A 15,230-nucleotide genomic window follows, 5' to 3' on the forward strand; every position below is an offset into this window, starting at 1 on the left:
GCAGTACTTGAAGTTGAACACGATGTTGTGATACATTATATTTTCATTTTCTATTAATCAGCTGTACCCAGCAAACATATTCCCCAGACATTAATCCAAGTTTCTTTAGACTGTTGCCAAAGCTTATATTGTCCCACAAAGCATAATGAGGACAGCAAAAGGAAAGTATTGCCGGCGCTGGAGGCAATTTTGCAAGACAATTTTGAGAGATGTTTTCAGCTATGGAAGTTTTATGGAAATAAGTGGTTACATTGAACAGAACAAGACTCATTTGATTACAGTATGTGGTTCAAAAGAGGGTCATTTATTTTACGTCGCATCTCATGTATGTTATAACTAAGACTACATGCTGATTAAAGCCATAATCTAGGATGCTCTTTGAGTATACTCATTGCTTAGCTTCCTAGTTTTTGTTCAGTTGTCAAGACAAATTCTTAATTTGCTCTAAACCACATGGAAGGATCACTGGGGTGAATTTAGGCCCTGTTTCATTTTCATTCCATCTCACAGCAGATTTTGAAATTAATTTTTATAGTAATTTCTGAGATATAACCTGTGTTCAAAGTATTCAGTGGAAAGAAAGTTTGGTGTTCTATTTAATCAGCTTTGCAATACTGTCTAAACTGTTGGTTCTTTATTTTTGTTAGTACCAAAACTGAATTGTTTAGTCATAGATTTTTAGAAATACATAAAATGAAAAAAACTGAGGGTAGACCTCTTCACTTCTATCACAGTTATCACAAAGAAATTCAAACTAAAAACATAGTTAAAAACTTAGCATTCTGATGATAAAATATAACATTAAAATAAATATCAGAAAAGTGAAAGGCTTGTGTATTAAACCTAAAAACAACTAGAAAAAAATGGTATTTGTCTGATCTCAAAGTAAAAAAAGAAGAGAACTAAGCACAAAATTAAAGAAAAAAATATTTAAAGAAATTCATAAATATGACTGCCTAATAATATTAAGCTTCTCTATACCTCAAATAGTCAAAAACTAATGTCACAATAATAAATGAGGGGCTGGGGATTTAGCTCAGCGGCAAAAAGCGCCTGCCTGGCAAGCGCAAGGTCATGAGTTCAGTTCCTGGTACTGGAGAAAAACCAAAAAACAAAAACAAAAAATAATAATAATAATAATAATAATAATAAATGAGAAAAAATTAACAAATAGATGAGAAAATGATATCATATACCCTCAAGAGACAAAATTGAAGAGACATATATGAATTTTCACTAAGAAGAAATTCAAGTCATCAATACACATGTATTTCACATATGCCAGATACTGGGGCATAGTAGTGAACATGGAGTTCATGGAGCAGATCAGAACTGTCAGCATTATGACAGGTGACAATCTGTAACAGAATTCTATCCCTGAGTGAGTCACAGAGATTTCAGTGTTACAACCCGGTGATGATGAGAAAGAAGAGAAAGAGCTACGTGAATGGTTTGAGCAGCTTCTAAACTTCTCAGAATAACAACCAAGCAGCATTATTGAAAGACTTAAAGCATTTCAGATCCTTTGATCTGGCAAATACACTCCTAGAAAATCATTCTAAAATGACAAAAGGTAAATATGTTCAAAGGATTTATGTAAGAGTGAGAACATCACAGATTGGTTTATAATAACAAACAAACCAAAAAACTAGGAAAAAAACCCAAATCTTCTAATAGTGAATTTAATAAAAACTATGTACTCACAAGCCAGAACTTCAAAAAACCCTGATTCTGAAAAATAAATACATGAAAATGAGCATGTTATGCTGTCAAAAACAAGCTATAAAATTGTAGGGTTCAAATTGTATTTTAAATATGTGTATTTAAATATATACAATACATATTTTCCAAGAATATAGAACATGTCCACTTCCAGCTTTGGAGTTTGTTTAATTTGGTGCTGGAAATTGTACTCAGGGCCTTGCACACACCAGGAGAGAACTTGATCATGAGTTACATCTCCAGCCCGCACTTCCACTTTTAAGATCCCAAACTAAAGCTGTTTCTGTAATCTTTCTTTCTTTATTTATTTCTTTTTGTCATTTTGAGACAGGGTCTCACTATACAGTTCACGCTAGCCTTGAACTCATTTTGTAGCCCAGACTGGCTTCAAACTCACAGAAATCCTTCCGCCTCAGCTTCCCGAGTGCTCAGATTACAGGCATCATCACCGCGCCTGGTTGTAATGTTTTTTCTTGAAGTTACTGTAATCAATGAAGATAATTTTAACATTCAAACTTCATCTTCAGTAAAACTGAGACGAGACTGTTGGAGACAGTGGTCTGCGGCTCTCTCACTTCTGCACGTCTGCTAAGCAGAAGTGCTCACCATGCTTGTTGTGGACTCTCGGGTTTAGACGTGGCATCTCCTTCTGAAGCAAACAGCAGCAGTGCTTACTACCCAGCATCAAAGGTCTGGGTTCCCTAAACTCGTGGTTGGTCACCAGACCCAGAGCAAGCCCAGCATCCACCCGGGACTCTCCACGGCACCCGAGTGGGACTCGGGGCACCAAGGGCATTGATGTGAACATCCTGCTTATTCTGCCTGCTCTGTCTGGATCTCTGACCCATGAACCTTTTGTCTTCTGCCAACAGCCATAAAATAGAGGCAGAGTAACTTGTTAGTTTGTAAGTGGGCCAGAACCTCAGAATCTTCACCGTTCTTAACTCATCTTTAATTACAAACCTCGAGATTTGAGCAACAGCTGTAACATGCAGTGAAAATCACACAAGAATGTGGGAAAATACGGGGAAGCAATGCTGGCATTCTAGAAACGTTTAAAACACATAGCTCTTCAAGGTAAGTGGCAAACAAAAGGAAAGGGAAAACCCAAAAGTCACTTGATGGAAGAAATGGGACGATTAAGGAAACGGGCAGTGGTAGCTTTCCTGGACCCCTCGTGGCACCAAGGAACAGCAGAAGAAAGGAAGTTAAATGAAAACACACACACACACACACACACATATGCACATGCCAACTGCTCAGGAGGCAATGGTGGGTAAGGTACGGTGAGGAAAAGAGACTCAATGGTGTCCATATTTCTAAGAACAGGTAAGTAAAGCTTAAAATGCCTTAAACACATGAGCACGTAGCAAGCACACTTGTGCATCCCGGGAGCTTCACCGGAGAGTTTTCCTGCTGAGATGTAGCCTCATTCCCAGATCTGTACTCCGTGCACAGCCACTACACAAACGTGAAAACACCTGCTGAGAACATAATCAAAAATATACAATATGGAAAAAATTAGTCTGGAATCAACAATAACTAGTATAGGAAAAAGAAATAGAGTGGAAATACAAAAAGAGCCAAAATACTCACCAGAAAAATATTACAACTAGACAGACAAAGGTCACATTGAAATATCTCATATACATTAAGTCAGTTACATTACAAATCTATTACACAGCCAATACCAGAGTACAAATTCAGGAAATGTGTGATGAGGTATTGGAAATACAGAGATAGATGAAGTAAGACTCAGAAAAAGAATAAATTCCCAACTGAAGGCACTATGCTGGAGAAATCACAGTATCAAACATGAAAGATCAGGTTGAGGAAAGCAAACAAAATTACCTCTAATGGACAAATTAAAATTGGTGTCCTTAGCAAGTCGTGGTGGCATATGCCTGTAAACCCAACTGCTTTGGAAACTGGGGGAAGGAAGATCACAAATTCCAGGCCAGCCAAGGCAACTGAGGGAGACTGTCTCACAACAAAAACTTTTAAAGAGCTGAAAATGAAACTCACTGGTAGAGTACTTGCCTGGCAGGAGGCCTTTGGTTTAATCCTCAGTACTATAAAAAATGTGATGAGTACAAAACAATCAAAGTAGGAAAAAAAGCGTTAAAAAATATAATTCAACAAAATATTTCAGAAAGACATGACTTAACTTTACATACTAAATATAGCCCTTATATTTTAGGGGGAAAACAGCACTAGGTTATCCAAAAACAAATATTAAGAAGTTTATAAAGGAGAATAAATGTATGCTACCTATACACTTTCCCACAGAAATATTTCACATTCAAAGACAGAAAAGCCATGTCCATAAAATCTTCATGCACGTAAGAAATGTTTTATAAATCATATACCCAACCAACCACAGATGTAAATGCTGCAGGAAATCATTGCTTGAATATGCAAAGGTTCAAGGAATATAAATATCATTTGGTTTATCTTGGAAAAATTACCAAAGAATAAATTTCAGTTCACTAAAAAAAAAAAAAGAAATCATGAAAAAGGAGAGAAGTATTGAAAACCAAAGCTATTAGGCTGAAGAACTTACACAAACAAATAGAATGGTTGTGGTTATACAGTAGATTTAAGATGTTGTAATCTTTCACAATGTGAGAATTAAAAATTAACCACTCTGTCATGGGAAGGAGAAACCATTGAGGATACTGCAAATGTGCTTCATTTTCTTATCTTTCATAGCCGGCAGGAAAGATATCAATTATAGCTGATACAAAAGATTATGACATTTGTTGTTTTTTTTTTTTTTTTTTTTTTGTTTTTCTCTGGTACCAGGAACCGAACTCACGACCTTGCGCTTGCCGGGCAGGCACTTTGCCGCTGAGCTAAATCCCCAGCCCCTATTATGACATTTGAACAAGTAGTGTATTTAAAAATTTATGGTAACTAGTTAAAAAACAAAGAAAAATATTACAACCATCTAAAATGAGATGTTGAAAGAAATGAAACAGAGATAAGATGAAGTGAAATCTATTCCTTGTCACTATTATAACAGGAGTCACATCTGAGGAAATGGATTAAATACCCAGCCATCCCTCAGAATTTGCGGGGGTTTTGCTCCAGGACCCACACGTGTACCAAAATCTACAGATGCTCACGTCCTCAGGTAAAATGATGCACTCTTTGTATATTGTCTGCACACATTCTCTCATTTATTTTAAATAATCTTCAGACTGTGTATAATACCTAATGCAGTATAAATGTTATGTAAAGAGTTGTTATACCATTTAGGAAATAATGACCAAAACGATAATCTATACAAGTTCAGTACAAGTGCAATTTTTAAAAATACCTTGGATTGAATTCATGGGTATAGAGGGCCAACTGTATAAAGTAAATTATTAATTGTGAAAAGTACTAGAATAAAAATAACAAATAAATAAATTCAAATGATTAGAAAGAAAATATCCTTTATATATAAACACATGAAAAATTTTTTAGAACAAGAAAAATTTTAAGAGAAGAAAGCTTTTCTATTAATTTCTTCCCACCTTTTTAGTTTTTATACTTTTTGATTATCAATTGATTAGAATATGACAAGTACAATTTAATGGGCTCCTGTCCTTTCACTTATGAAGTGGTTGCCATAGCAACCACTGTTAGAGGAGCTCAGTAATTAATTTGAGATCATCGTGCATGCCTGAATCAAATCTATCAGTTAATGCAAGGTATTGTGTTGGCAGCAAACCCCTATGTTAGGTCTATGGAAAAATCTGTAGAAGACTTGTTTACATTCCACAATATTGCTCATTTGTAAAAAGTTGCACTGTGTGAAATGTGGCCCTTTCTTTAAAACTAAAGAAGAGAAGTAGGAGCTAAATTTTAGAAAATGAATCAAATCAATACAAATCTTCTTTAAAATCTGTTTAATATACATGGGCTACATATGCATGCCTATGAATGTACATATATGTTTGCTCCACCATAGTTATTATGTACATGATAGACTAAAATTATAAGTACTCCATGGTTCAGGTATAATGGAGGTTTTGAGCATTATCTGGGTTAGTATTTAAAAATAGTGTGGGGATGGAAAATATTTTACTCTAATCATCCAATTAACCAAATGAAGAAAAAAAATTTTTTTTAAATGAATTATATGATAAACTAAAACCAAATATGCACCTCTTATAACTAAGTTAAATAGAGTAAAAATCTATTTAAAGAAAAAGACCCTCAGGTTGGAGCAAAGAGAAATACTTACTTACATATCTAAATTAAAGTGATTAAGAATAATCAATAATAAAGATGGGACAAAGCTATTAAGCAATACAAACAGAATAATTTTAACATCAATCAAATCTGAATACAGGACAAAAGTTTTAAACAAAACAATGAAACCAATTTGATATTTACAAAGAATGATTTCACCATGAGCTCTTTCAGTAATTAATAACTATACTTCAAATAAGAGTGCCTAAAAATCATAAAGCCAAAACTACCAGAAATAAGAGAAAAATTACATTAGTAAAAGAAGACTTTATCATCTCAGATCCAGACATACTAAACATCCCTCCCCTTAAAAATTACTAAGGACATGGATAAAATAACAATAACTTAGTAAGAAACTAGGCAAGCAAAATTTCTATGTGTCAAATTCCATACTCTGGAAACAGAAAATAGTTGAAGTATTCACAAAACTATCATAGAATAGCCCGTAAGGAAGTCCTGATCAGATTCCAAGATGTGTTGAAGTAGCACATCCTCAGATCATTGCACAATAAAAGGGAACATAATAAAATAGAAAACAGTATGAAGCCACATGTTTTAGTTAGGGTTTCCTGAAAAGCAGAACCTGAGATAAGAATCTAGGAGCAAGTAGCTTGTTTGGGAGGCAAATAGACAAATGTGATGAAGTGGAGAAAGTAAGGCAAGGAGGAAAGAAAACTCAAAAAAGAGAGTGGGAAAAGAGGAAGTTGCCACTCTATTTCAATTTTGTTGGGGAGCCTCTGAGGAACCATAAAGAATGCACCTCAGGACTTTCCCGTGGAAGGGAGGGAGCTCGGGTATTTATCCACTGACTTCGGTCTTATGCATTGATAGCTGCCGGGAAACACTGTTTGTGGGAGAGCCTCAGCAGAAGAGAGAAACCGCAGCAGATACCAGCAATGGAAAGATGCCAACATGCACAGCTGCCCTCCACAGCCACAGGAGAACTCAGAGAAAAGCCAAGAGGCATGGGGTGGACACACCCGAAGCAGCTTCTAATGAGTTATGCTGCTGTATAATGCCTTCCTCTTGAGCAGGAGTGGAGCCCGAGACCACTTCTCACCAATAGAATATAAAAAGGCGATGGGTTTATGTTTATGTTTGACGAGGTTATACAATAATCTAATGATCGGTAACGCTATGCTTATGTTCAATTAGGTTATACCATAACCAAAAGTGAAGGAGTTCTGCTGAAGTCATGAAGGTCCAAGTCAATTCATTCTGTTACTAAGAGGGAAGTTATCCTGTGTGGACTTGGCTGGTTCCGTCTTGAGGTCAGTGAGATCCCTCTCTTTGACCTGGAAGAAGAAACAGCCATATTGTCAATTGTCTTTAACATACAATCTCCGCCCAGCTGACAAAGTGATGAGACCCTGAGCAGGGCACTCTGGAATCCTGGCCCACAAAAACTGTGACATAATGACTACTGCTTTTGGTTTTTTTATTTGTTTGTTTTATTTGTGACTACTGTTTTAAGTCAGTTTGTGATGAACTACTGCATTAGACAACATAGAAAACAAATACGAGACATGAGGCTAGGCAACAATGCTGTCTGTTTTACTGAAATGTACATCATAATCCTTTGACACTTAGATTTTTTCTAAATAGTTCTTGGATCTAAGAGTCACCAAAATTAAAAATTTGGTCATAGAAGAAATAACAGTGGAAACACTTGCAATCAAAACCCGTGAGTTATAATGTAAGCAGTGCTCAGAGGAAAAGCCACAGCCTTCCTCCTCACACTGATAAAACAGGAAGAATAAAACTGAATACACTAGCTAAGAAAAATAACAACAAAATCAATTTAAAGAAAGCAGAAATAAGGAATTAACAAAGTCAGGGAGAAGAAGTAGAAAAACAATAAAAGAGTAAGAGGTGAAACTAATAGATACTTTCAAGAGGTGGTTCCTTAAATAATAAAGTAAAGTTAAATTATAAGTTACCTACTCTAATTAGAAGTAAGTAGACTTAAATATATAAAATAAGAAATTAAATGTATGAACACAAATGCAGAGAAAATAAAAAAGAAACTATAGTATTCCTTCCTTATCTAAGCACTTTCCATGTTTTTAGTTACCTGAGGTCAATCACGGTCAACTACAGTTGGAAAATACTAAAGTGGGAAACTCTAGGAATAAACAATTCCTGCGTTTTAATGCTGAGTAGATTGATGAAATCTCATGCCATCCCACTCTGCTCCACTTGAGACATGAATGGTCTCTTTGTCCAGTGTCTACATGTTACCTTGCCGTAGTTACTCTGAGCTGCCTTCATCACTAGATCCATAGCTGCAACACCACAAAACTTAAGTTCAAGAAATCTTTGTTTCTTTTGATTATAGTCCAAAAGTAGTGAGGTTGACAATTTGGATATGCCAAATAGAAAATAATAAGTGCTTTATTTAAGCAAAAAGGTGAAAGTTCTTGACTTAAAAGAAAAAGTGTGGTCTGCTGAGGTTGCTAAGATCTACAGTAAGAAGCTATTGAAGCTTCTGTGAGGTTGTGAAGAAGGAAAAATAAATTCATGCACTAAAAGTTTTGGAATTCACCTTTCATGTATAAGAGGAGACTCCTGCACCTCACTTTGGTCAACATCATGCAAATATATTTGAAAGGTTGATGGAATATCTTAATAGAAAAGTATGAATGACAATTATGACTCCAGTAGAGGGAGACCAGCAAACAAAGCAGGCGGCCATGTACAAGCAGGTTGGTGAGAGCCAGGGGCAAGGAAGTCGGACCAGGCAAGCTTAGTGAAACAGGAAAGGAGCTCTAACTACCCACAGCTTTTGGGCCTGAGGATATGAGCAAGTAAAAGTCTCTAAAGCTGAAGTGACGGGATTCAATTTTACAAGCTCGCTCTGTCTGAAAAAAATCAAAACATAGCAATTATACTAGAAAACACAGAAGCAGTTAATAAATAATCCATGCTGTCCTTCATAAAGTACCCCAGATAACATCACAGTATAACTGCTAAAACTTTAAGGTTTAATTCCAATTCTATTTTAATTGTTCAAGACAAAAAAAAGTAAAGCTTCTATCCCTTTTTATAAAGCTGAACATTTGAGAACTAAACATCACTAAGACAGATAAATTTAATTTGTAAATATTGAAGTGAAAATGTTACATAAAGTAGTAGAATATAATGGCATACTAAAAACTGCAGTCCAAGGTCCTAATAATAGGAATTATAATCAGAAATCATTAAAAAATTTCATATTAGAAAAATGGTTATTATATTTGATCTTAGCCAGGCATGATGTTGCATGCCTGAAATCCCAGAACTTGGGAGGTTGAAGCAGGAGGATCTCCATGAGTTCTAAGCCAGGCTGGGCTACATAATGAATTCAAGGCCAGCCTAGACTACCTAGTGAGACCCTATCCCTCCCAAATATATATATATGTGTGTGTATGTATGTATACATGTATATGTATATATATATATATTTGTTCTTAACTACAGTTCATCAGTGAAAAATCATAGGAACTTATTCAAAAATGCATAGAAGGCATCTGATAATATTCACTATTGATTCTTGACCCCACCAAAAAGGGAAATGAGATAGAAATAGATGAGATAGAAATAGATGAAGATGAATATAGTCTACATGCAACTATATGCCAATATCATACCTAATGGAGAAATATTAGTAAAACTCACAAAAGACAGAATAAATTAAGGATGTGTCACTGTCATTATTTAATTTTTACATAGGGGCACTAACTAAATCAATTACATAGAAAGTAAAAAGCATAAAACTTGGAAAGAAGGAAGTAATCTCATTATTATTTGTAAATGATGATTGTATGCCTATAAAACATAAAATAATCCACTTTGAAACTATTATAAATTTAAAAATTAATTAGGTAAAAAATATGTAAATAAGTGTTTTCTATAAAACCATAAATGAGTAAATACAGTAGAAAAATTTTTTATTTAACAATAACAAAAGGATAAATGCCTAAAAATAAATGTACTAAAAATATGCTAGCTTTAAATATGCTCGATGCTAAAATTTAATGTGAGAGTGATCAAGATTTTTTATAAAAGGAAGAAATAGTATGTTCTTGACTACTATTCACTATAAAGGTTTCAAACGTCCCTAAACTAATCTATAATAACTGCAATAATTGCTACAAACAGGGTTTTTAAAACATTAGAAAAATGTATCCTCAAATACACACAGAAAAGTGAATATGCAATGATAATCGGGGCATTAATGAAAAAAATGAAAAGGGGAACAAATAAAACCGCACTGAAAGAAGTACCCTGCAGTGGCAGTGATCACAGCAATGTGGCATTCATGACTGAACAGATACCAGGACCCGTGGAAAAATATGAGGGAGTCCATACGTAACATAAACCCCCAAATTCTTCATAAGTGATGAAGATAACAGAGCCGATCGGTGAAGAAGAAAACACGCCATTTACCAAATAGTATCCATAGTCAGCCAGAGATCTCTCACACCTAACACCAAACTATCACCAGAACCATCTAACACCACACACCCAGCACCAAAATAAACTTAAGGTGGGCACAGGCTTAAGATTAAAAAACTGGAAAAAATACTGAGGAACCCATAAGGAAAAATTTTAAATGATCCTGAAATCAGGAAAGTATTTGTAACTATGACCAACCTTTAGCTAAAAACCAAGTAGCCCTAAAAGAAAATACTGAGACCACAACAAAAGTAATTGAGAAATTCAGCTATATCAAAATTCAAAAGTATTTAAAAATATAAGTTGTAAACGGAAACTATAATATAACGAATGGCATCTGACATACTGAGATGGCGGTGGAAGAAGAGAGAACTCGTCAGTACAAATCACAGACAAAGGGGTACTTGGTTGGCTTTGGCTAGGAGCAGGGCACATGATTTATAGAAAAAAGAACCACATTTGTAGTGTCACTCATGATAACAAAAAATACTAAAACAGCAACAACAAAAACCAAGATTCATTTCCCACACAGCAGATAAGTAAATAAAATTCAGCAGCACCCTGTATGGCAGATATGACGAGGGTTAATGCAGGCACTACCACGCGTGTAGAAAAACAGGTACATTTCAACCCTGGCAGCAAAAAACAAATTGACATAAGTGCTTTAGAGAGCAAATGGCAAGAGGTAACACAATTACAACTACACATACATACACCTTGTCCCAGCAATTCATCCTGCTCAGGTGTAAAATGTAGTCAATCAACATTTCACAGAACAAATATTGTTGAAGGCCTACTATGTATCTGGTACTATTACTAATTCCTGAAGGCACAGCAAGACATGCAATAAAATCCTTCATCTTTCACAGAAGGAAATGATACCTGGTAAAAACAAACGACAAAGAAAAGGGGCCAATAAAATAAATTCTGGTTTAAACATACAATGCAGTGTGATAAAGCTGCTTTAGAAAATGAAGCAGCTCTGTGTATTGATATGAAATGAGTTCCAGTACTTAGCAAGTGAAACCAAGTGCAGAATGGTGTGAATAGATCCACTATTTGGGTAGATTGCTACTTGTGTAAAAGTTTTTCATGAATGCCTCTGCGTGTCCATGTGTTCACACACACACACATCAAAGAACACTCCAAAAGCTGGGAATAATAATTGTCCTTAGGTAGCTGGGGCAGTTACAGTAGAAAGGAAGAATACTTTTACTCTGTACCCTTTGGCCCCTATTGGTCCTGTTTCTTATGAACCCTTCATAATCATCAAGTAAATCAGGTATAGACTGCACGTTTCTGTGCCCCCCAAATTCACAGGTTATGATGATATTTAGAAATGAAGCTGGAAGAAAGTAATTAGGGTTAGCTGCGGCCATGAAGGCAGGTGGGGTCCTAATGTGATGGGATTGGTGCTCTAAGAAGAGACACCAGAGAGATCTGTCTCTTCGTAAGCACACACACCAAAGAGATCCTGCAAGCACACCCGATGCCAGTCACCTACAAGCCAATAGAAGAGGCTTCAGGAAGGAAGTGACCTTGCCTGCACCTTGACCTTGGGTTCCTTACCCTCCAGAACTATGAGAAATAAATTCCTACTGGTTAAGCCACAGAGCCTGTGGGATTTGTTGTAGAAGTCCAAGCTAAAATACAATTTCTCTGTTTAACTCAGCCCCTAACTGTGGCAAGTACCCAAGCCATTTTTAAACATCAGACTGGAGAATGATGTTGGTGATGGTTGTGTACCAGTGTAGATGAACTTGATACCACTGAACCCTACCCTGAAAAGTGATGTATCTGGTTAACTGTGTGTATCTTTTACCACAATAGAAAAGCACACATCCAACTCATTTTGAGCTCAGTTATTGCCCCCCATCCCTTCCCAAAGACAGACACGTCTACGCCTCTCCATGGAATAAGATACTATAGGAAAGATGCTCATCGCATAGTTATTTAATGTTTGAAAATAGAACTTTGAAAAAAATGTAGACACGGGGATGCTGGGGGATTGAACAGTCACAGTGTAAGTTAATAACCACCAAGAATCCTAGAAACTATTTTAAAACATTAAGAGGCTTGGAAGAATTTGTGATGAAGATAAAAAAAAAAAAAACACTAGATACTTGAACAAACAAAATCCAACTTTGCTCTCTAGCAGAGCCACAGCGGTTATGACAGCAGGATTCAGAAACATAGGAGGGTCAGAAGTACAGAAAAGACTATGAAAATGAAGACCTTTGGGTAGAAATTAGTGGTCAGGGCATAAAATAAACAGCTTCATAAAACTCTTTGCACTCTCCAGTAATCCAGGACCGTCATTACGGTTGCTTGCTGGAGTTCCCTTGAAATAAACTTCTTGTCTTCGTCTAAATTCCTTGGTCTTTCAGGTGATGTGCTTCATCAGTTGCTCATATTTTAAAATGTGTGTTGTCACACACTACATCCTCAGTACATTTCTCTGGGATAGGGTGCCTGTAGAGGGAGCTCCTAGGAAACATTCCCATTAAACCGTGACCCTGCTCTCTTTCATTTCTGCAGTGAAGTAGAAGGGAGAATAGGACACAGAGTTAGCAGGCAGAGGCTCAAGCTTCCTCTGAGGTCTCTGACTGGCCAACTGGCTACTGTGATTTGTATTGGGCAAAATCAGAGTACAAGTTGATACTGGGCAGTGCACACAGCCTCTCCAAACCCCAGCATTCTTGGCTGTGCAAGTTGGTGAAACTGGATAATACTTCACACCTGCTACAGCAATTAGAGGGGTTGCATGAGACAGTGTGATTCATGAATGAATGCATATCTCAAAGTACAAAGTACTCATCCTGTGCCTCTTCCTCCTCACTCTCTTGCTTCCCTCAAAGAAGGGAGCATCTTTACAAAGATCAGAAGAGCAAGAAGCAGTCCATGCTGTGAATTTTGACTTCCAGACAGTAAAGAAAAACAAAGCTTATAAATGTACAAAGGGAAAACCACTCTAGTCTTAGACTTTTCTTCCAAGGAGCTGCAGGAAGCCTCTCAGGCTGGGAGATGGGGTGGGAAGGAGAAAGCATGGGGCAACTGAAAATAGCTTTACCAAATGCACTTTGTGCCTAGGAAATACAGAATGTAAAATTATAGGATTCAAACTGATGCCAAAGGCCACCAAACATTGACACAAAGATTTGAAAACATAATATGTTTTTTCATATTATATAGATAACGGGACAGGATAAAAAACATTTGCAAGGCATTTATCTTGAACTTATGAAGAATTTAAGCATGAAGCCAGTTCCTATAGAAGTTCCTTCTTATTATACTTCATTCTTTCTCTTGTCATCATAAAATTCAGCAGTTTGCTTACGGGAAGCTGTCCTTTAACTACATGATTACTTCATATGTTTGCATTACCCTAGTCTATGACATTCATTTACCTGGTTGAGGTAGAAAGTGAAATTTTATCAATAAGTGAGCTTCAAGTAATTCAATTAGTATAAAAACTTTATTTAAATATATATTTTTAAAATTGGGATAAAATTATTTTCCACGGTAATTTATAGTAGAAATATTTTAAAACAATGCATAATCTTGGTATTTTTCTCAACAAATGTGCATTGTTAGTCACCTGTTATATGTTTAACACAGGTTTCAGAAACTATTAAATTCTTTCCCTTTTCTTTTCTCTTCTCTCTTGTTATTGATAATTGAGCCCATGCTGGACAAGTGCTCTACCAACTGATCTGCAGCCTTTCTATTTTGCTATTTGAGAAAAGAGAAGCTATTTGGAGTGACAGTACAGAAGAAGTGAAATCTTTCCACTGAAAGTAATGAAACTTTCTAGAAATCTGCTCCAGGTGCAAAATAAAGGGGACAATTAGAAGAATGATTCAAAATTCAGACTCTGAGAGTTAAAATGGATTTAGAGTTGCCTCATTTTACAGGAAACTGAAGAAGATAAAGGAAAGATTAATGATGTGGATAGAATTAGGAAAGCTCCATGACCAACTAAGTGAGCTTATTCTAATATATGGTAGTTCAGGCTGCATCCAGCTGCAGAGTTCCTGTGACAGCATGCTGACCGGCAGACAAGGCTTCTTCTTCCCAGTGCACACAGGATAGAAAGGATACCTGGTTCTGCATTATCCACCCCCAAGACAAATACCAGGAGGCAAAAAAAATCATTAAATGCTGAAGAAATTACGGCATTTATTCAACAATTTTAAGTAGCATCTCTCATAGTAAGAGAGTAGAAGAAGTCACCTTCTACCTTGCCATTTACTCAGTGTTCTGATGGGTGTGAGCAGCAAGCACCGTGGGAAGACAGGAAGGGTGTGTGATTCAGACGAACTATGCGTCTGGGGGAGGGGACCTTTGGTGACACTGGAAGAACATCCAAGAGTTACTAGGAAGGGAAGGAGAGTGCCCACCTATGAATGAAATATGGTCATACCTCAGTATCTTTGAAGGGTCCCCCCGCAGACACCAAAATCCAAAGCTGCACAGATCTGCATATAAAATGACACAGCGCTTGCACACAGCCTATGCACATCCTCCCCTACACTTTACACATCTCTGGATCACCCCCAGTACCTAAGACAATTCGAACGCTGCGTGAACATTTGCCACTTTGTATGATTTGGGGAGTGATGACAGGATAAAGCATACCTGTTCAGTAAAGACAACTTTTTTAATATTTTCCAACTTTAGTTGGTTCAACCCTCAGATGTGTAGCCTGTGGATATGGAGAAGCAATGGTGTATTTGAGGGTAAACATTTTGGGAGGAGACGATTCTCCAAACAGTCTGGTCCTGATAGCGATGCGCCTTGGGTTTAAAATTGCAATGTGAGCTAGGTGG

General features: G+C 36.5%; 1 long non-coding RNA gene across 2 annotated transcripts; it reads left to right on the top strand.

The window, feature by feature from the left end:
• Positions 1-1,421: 1,421 nt before the first annotated feature.
• Positions 1,422-7,384, top strand: LOC102025336. Of its 2 annotated transcripts, none has more exons than XR_263336.2 (3): positions 1,422-1,573; positions 4,748-4,858; positions 6,796-7,384. It is a non-coding gene; the product is annotated as an uncharacterized LOC102025336 (long non-coding RNA). The 2 variants fall into 2 exon arrangements; XR_263335.1 differs by having other exon boundaries at positions 7,120-7,384.
• Positions 7,385-15,230: the final 7,846 nt, after the last annotated feature.

The sequence above is a fragment of the Chinchilla lanigera genome, unplaced genomic scaffold (assembly GCF_000276665.1).
Source record: "Chinchilla lanigera isolate Chin_1 unplaced genomic scaffold, ChiLan1.0 scaffold00066, whole genome shotgun sequence".
NCBI classification, from domain to species: domain Eukaryota; kingdom Metazoa; phylum Chordata; class Mammalia; order Rodentia; family Chinchillidae; genus Chinchilla; species Chinchilla lanigera.